The sequence below is a fragment of the Pinus tabuliformis genome, chromosome J (genome assembly GCF_031772625.1).
Source record: "Pinus tabuliformis cultivar Carrire ecotype Pingquan chromosome J, CPIR1, whole genome shotgun sequence".
NCBI classification, from domain to species: domain Eukaryota; kingdom Viridiplantae; phylum Streptophyta; class Pinopsida; order Pinales; family Pinaceae; genus Pinus; species Pinus tabuliformis.
Genome location: NC_142295.1, coordinates 983,834,695 through 983,841,213, shown reverse-complemented (window position 1 = coordinate 983,841,213; position 6,519 = coordinate 983,834,695).

The following is a 6,519-nucleotide window of genomic DNA, read 5'->3' as shown; positions in this document are numbered from 1 at the left end:
ACCTATCCATCACATGCCACTAATTGTGTTGCAAGTCATTCATAAAGGCAATTACTTTGTTCCAATCATCATGTTGATCCCAAGCTAATTGTTCCATAAATGAGGAAACATTTTGAATTTGTGCTTCAAAAGAATCAAAGGGAGGGGGCAGGTCTACTCTCCCTAGTGAGTTGGTAGGTTGTTGGTTTACCTCCTTACCAGAATATCAATGTTTCGCACAATGGGTCATACCTTGGCCCCTAAGTCTTGCACCCCTGTGAGCGTGACCCCTTTGGCACTGCACATGTTTCCAGTGAACTACCACACACTCCCCATGCAGTTCCTTGAGCTAGATGTACCAATTGTTTCGAGGTGTCTAGGAAATATCGCTCGTAAGAAATCCAAAAAAGATTTGCTATGCAAATCACAAGATTCCCACTAGTTAAAATATTATCACCTTATTCCCTCCTATTGGGGCAATGCCAGTGTCTACCCACACCAATCACCAACCAAAAGCAAGGATACGACCTCCTCCAAGCCCTCTCAAGCTTCAGGTAGCTTCCAAACCCCACGCAAAGAGACAAACTCCTAAGGCTTCGCCCCCTCCGAAAGACTCTTTGTCACGCACTAGATACCCACAAAAGACCGCTACATTGACCCTACTAAACCAACCAAAGAATGGTTCTGGAATAAAAAATAAAGCCAAACATGAAATATTTACTTGCAATATGGAAGTCGCAAAGACCTCAAGAGAAAATGCGAAGGAATATTGCCCTTCTTGGTGTCATGCATGCCCAAATTCCACGAACTTGTCCACAGTCTGCATTCATTAATGTTGAAATTGTTGTTTGATATTGTGATCACAAAGTGAAGAGCAAGGGATGGCAACAACATACAACCACCCTGCACTTCTAGAAAGATGATTCTTGCCTTAGTGTTAGATCCCATTCCCTGAAAACAACACCCAAAGCCATCGACTGACCAAATACCAGAAATATTCATAATGTTATCTGAAACCTTCAGTTCTGCCACGCCACCAGTGGCTTCCGCAACATGCTTCATTAGGTTAATTGTAACAACCCCTGGTTGATATATATATATATATATATATATATATATATATATATATATATAGATATAGATATATAGCTAAGTTCATGGGACACGTATTACAAGCTAAATGTCGGGTAAAACATAGTGATGGGGATCAATGGCTATGGAAATTGGCAAAGGAAAATTGGCATTTATTGGCATTTTATTTATGAAATAATGGAAAATAAGAGAAAAGGAAGGTGAAAGGTCACAAAATTGAATGAGGAGGAAATTGAAAGAAAAATGAAGGAAAATGAAGAAAATAGAGGCCTAAATGATAAAAAGGCTTTTGAGGATCAATTCACAACTTTTTTCAGTTTTAGTTTGGAGCTTTCTCTCTATTCTCTCTGACATACTCATTCACACTTAGAGTATTATTGGAGCAAGTTTGGAGCACTCTAGTTTTCACTTGGATTAGAGAAAGAATGCAAACGAAAGCGGGAAAGTGCAAGGGAACATGTGGATCATTAGCTACAACTGGACTGATTTGCAAGTAACAAGTTGCATGTGTGATTTTCCTTGTTGATTATGGATGCATAAAATAGCATGTTATTATCTGGTTATGATCCGTCATTGGCATGGAGGTTTCCCCCTCGAAGAGGCTTATTTCTAAGGCATTTATCTATCTTTTCTATCTTTTTGTGAGCTGGTTTCCTAACATTTGGTATTAGAGCTTTGGATTCTAGGGTTTCGCTACTCCAAATAGGACATCGTGAATTTTCACTATAACATTTTTTCTGCAACGTTTCAAAAGCGGAAAAAAAAAAACCCATTCGAGACAAAATTGCGCTGAACCTCGGGTCCAAATTTTAGAGCTTGTCTCACTATATTCTCGGAGATATGATCTGAGGAAGTTAGGGTTTTTGCAGACCCCCGAATTACATTTCAAACAGGTCACCTTGGGAAAATCATCATAACTTTCTCTCTGAATATCAGATTGAATTTTCGTAAGAAGTTACAAAAAGAGGACGGATTGTAGTTTTTTTGAGTATCATTTTCAAAACCTAAGGTTGAAACAGTGAGACGCGGCATGTCATACAAGTTCACTCTACTGAACTAGTCTATAATAAGGTCACTGTGGGAGAATTGGCATAACGCTTCCTTGGAGAATCCAATCTTGATCAGACTTGCAGGATTAGAAAGAGGACTCAAAGGGATACCAGAGGATGAGATCCTAGATATTCGATATCCGCGGGTACAAAGATACAATAGATTCAATATCGAGCTCTTACAAAGTGAAAAAAAAAGGTGTGTAATTTTTTTTTATTATTTTGCATAAGATTGGTTGGAAAAATTAGCTTGAAGGAATTAAAAGGGAATAGTGAAGAATTATTAGCATTAATTAATGCCCCAAAGAAAGAAAATGGAAACATGATCCGAACTGGATCCATAGAAGACTGTCAAAGAATCATGATTGTATCAGGTCGGAACAAATCTCTAAAGAATCCAAAACAATGATCAAAAACACCCTGAACCAGTGGCAATGGCAGCCAGCATGGAACGACGAGGACCTCGGTCAAAGCGCATTGACCGAGGCCCATGGAGACTGCGCGTGAGGTCAAAGTAGCCCTTGGGAGCCCCAGATCGAGAAACGAAGGTGGATTTTGAGCGCCTAGTGCTAATCGCACATCGTTGGGCGAACAGGGCCAAAATGGAGGAAGCCCGAGCACTCGGTCGCGTTGGGAACTAGAGGACCGCGGGCGAAAAAGGAAAAAGTGCTAAACATACAAGGTGGGACCCGCGCTCTAGAAAACTGACGGTTTTGATCGGGGCGCCCTTAAATGATAAGAGGTTTTGGACGAGAGCGGAGCGATTCCATACATCGATTGACGCATGGCAGGCGGAGGTGAGAGAAAACTCCCGTTGATCGCGCACTATTGGTCGAGAAAGTCAACCACGCAAAACGTGCGTATGGCGTCGGATCTGGGGGGCCCAAATCGGACAGCTAAGATCGTGCCCGATGGAGGAAGCGGAATCGACAAGGGAATACGCCACATTTTAGAAGGGATTTGGAATCCGTTTGAACACCACGGGGGAGGAAGAATGCATCCACGACATAACTGAAGAAACAAACCAACGAAGCAGGCTAGCGCTATTTAGAGGAGGACAAGTGGCCAATCCCTAAGCGTTCATGATGACGCTGAACAAGGAAATCCAAGCGCAGTTACAGAAGGTGAATAAATAGAGGTGGAAGAGGAAACGAACAGGCATAGGGTTCGAATGGCTAAAGCCATGAATAGAAACAGTCGAATCAATCAAGTTAGACACAGAGAGAAGAGTCGAGAGACGAAGAAGTGGAACAGTGAACCTAGAGGGGAGGACTGAACACAGAGAATAGTATAAGAAAGCAGAAGAGACAGAGGGCCGAGCTGACCAGAGGCAGCATCGAGCACTAGAGGCTTGAGAGATCCGAGCCATCCCAGAGAGGAATCTGTCCCGGAATGAACATCACATTTGGCTCTTTCCACTGTAGACCAAGGTCACAAAGCTAGTAGGAAGAAGAAGTCTATGTACTCAAGTGGCTTGGGGAATCCAAGAACCACCCTGCCAAGCAAAACTTGCTTCAGGAGAACTCATATTGAGTCCCTATATTGTAATTTCTATGCTTAAAGGCACAATAAAACAAGGCCACCACTGAAAGCTGGACCGAAGATGTAGCCCTGGAGAATAGGGTGAACTCCTTATTAAAATTGCTTGTGTCTTTATGTTTGCTTACTGTATTTCTTTGCTGTCTTTCCATTTTATTGTCTGTGTATTGGCAATCTGATCGATCTGTTACTTCAATAACACAGAACACACACACTAGCACATGAGTCTGTAATACCTTAGTTTAATAAATCTTTAACTGATGTCACTGATAGGGTGAATATCAGATCAAGTGATATCAGAGCTTTAGGCTATAAGGTTAGACAAGCTTGTGTTGGTTTAGATGTGAATTCTCACAAGATCAAAGCTCAAATTAGGAGAAGGAGAGTTGGTGGAAACTAATCCTGAAATTGGGAGAGTCTATTCTCGGAAGACAATGTCAGAGGAAGGTTCTGTTGGGCCAGACCCTCAATTCATAGAGAGTTTCCTAGCTATAAAGTCTATGGTAGAAGAAATGTACAGAGACTTTAGAAAGCAAAAGGTTGAAGATTCATCAGGTTCTAAACAAGATAAAGAAGAAGATGAGTCTCATTGCCATGACCACTCCAAAGGAAAGGGGAAAGAGGAAAGCTTTCTCACACCTCCTAATAGCCCTGTGCATAATAAGAAAGCATCTTTGATTAAGCTAGATGTTAAATTTGATTTTCCTATATATGATGGAGAGCTAAATGTTGAAAAGTTGGACAATTGGATTAGACAAATTGATGTGTATTGCAGGGTACAAAACATAAACTCAGACAAGAGCAAGATTCATTTGGCAAGCCTATGCCTAGGAGGCACTGCCTTGGTTTGGTGGGAAGGCAGAACTCAAGCTGATATGAAAATACATGGTAAGACCATCTCTGTCTGGAATGACTTTGTTTCTGCAATCAAAAAGCAGTTCTATCCATTGGCCTACATGCAACAAGTCGTGACGAGTTGACAAACTCTTCGACAGTTGAAAGGGCAAAGTGTGCAAGGGTATACTCAAGAATTCAGAAAGAGAGCATTGATGTTGGGTATCTCATTAGACTCACCAGAGACTCTTTTGAAGTACATTGGTGGTCTACACAGCTACATGAGGCATACCATCCTCATGTTTAATCCCACTAGTATAGATGAGGTATCTATACAAGCTACTCATCTAGAAGCTAGAGGAAAGAATGGAAATCCAGAAGTTGGGGGACCATCCCAACCCACTGTAAGCAAGAGCAAGGAGAAAAGAAAACAAAAGTGGAAAGCAAGGAAGGCTAACACTGCACAGAAAGCCAAAACTTCATGCACTCACTGTAAAAAGGATGGGCATGATGATGAGCATTGTTGGATTCTACATCCAGAGCTGAGACCTGAGAAGTCTGAGGGCAAGAAGAAGAAGACAGCTGCAACTATTCAGAAAGATTTGGGGTCAAACTCAGGAGATGAAACAACTGTAGCAACCACAGGTATAAAAGGTAAGAATTCTGAAGCATCTACTAGTAATTCTGCTCAATCTGTTATTGATGAAGAAAATGAGAGAAAAAGACATGAGCTTTTCCATATTCAAGTTATTTCCACAAATCAAAAGATTGATACTTTGTTTGATAGTGGCTCACAAGTAAATTTGATTTCTGAAGCAATTGTAAAGAAATTGGAATTAGCAACTACACCTCACAAGAAACCATACCCATTAGGATGGTTGAATGATAAAGCACAACTACAAGTGACTAGACAGTGCAAACTCAAGTTTTCTTTTGGGTCAGCATTTGTAGATGAGGTTGAGGTAGACATAATTCCTTTGGATATATGTGGAATTTTTTTAGGAAGCCCTTACTTGTATGATATAAAGCTGAGAACAAGTATCTACTTGTTAAAGATGGAATCGAATACTTTGTAAGAGCTCATAAGCTCAAGAATAATTAGATTCTCATAAACTCAGGACAGATGAAAAGAATGATAAATTCATGTAAACAGTTCTTACTGATGATTGTAAAGGAAAAGAAACCTGATAAAACCAATGTATTTGAGGGTTGTAATGTTAAACATCGAGCCGATATAGAAAAGGTTGTTTCAAAGTATGATGTTTTGTTTCAAGAACCTAAAGGTCTGCCACCCAAAAAGGGAATAGTACATGATATTATTCTGCAACAAGATGTTCCTTTGCCTAACATTGGGATGTACAGGTTGTCTACTTTAGAGAATGCTAAAATCAAGAAGCAGGTGCAGGAGTTTCTCGAGAAAGGGTTCATCAGGCCTAGCACATCACCATGTGGGTCACCAATAATTTTGGTGAGAAAGAATGATGGCTCGTGGAGAATGTGCATTGATTACCGAGCACTGAATAAGATAACAATAAAAAATCGTTATCCCCTTCCTCGCATAGATGATCTTCTAGATCAATTGAAGGAAGTTGTTTATTTCACCAAGCTGGATTTGCACAGTGGATACCATCAGGTCAGAGTTGCAGAGCAAGATGCATGGAAGACTGCTTTCAAAACAAAGCAGGGATTGTATGAATGGTTGGTTATGCCTTTTGGCTTAACCAATGCTCCTGTTACTTTCATGAGATTAATGAATGATGTACTCAAACCTTTTCTTGATGATTTTGTTATTGTGTATCTGGATGACATTCTGATTTTTAGTAAAACGTGGGAAGAACATTTAAAGCATGTTAAGCAGACATTAGATGTTTTGAAAACAGAAAAACTATATGTTAAACTCTCAAAATGTGAATTTGGCAAAACATCTCTAAACTACTTGGGTAATATAGTAGGGGGAGGTGAATTAAAAATAGATCCCTCTAAAGTGGTAGTCATTGTGAACTGGCCTAAACCCAGGTCTACTACA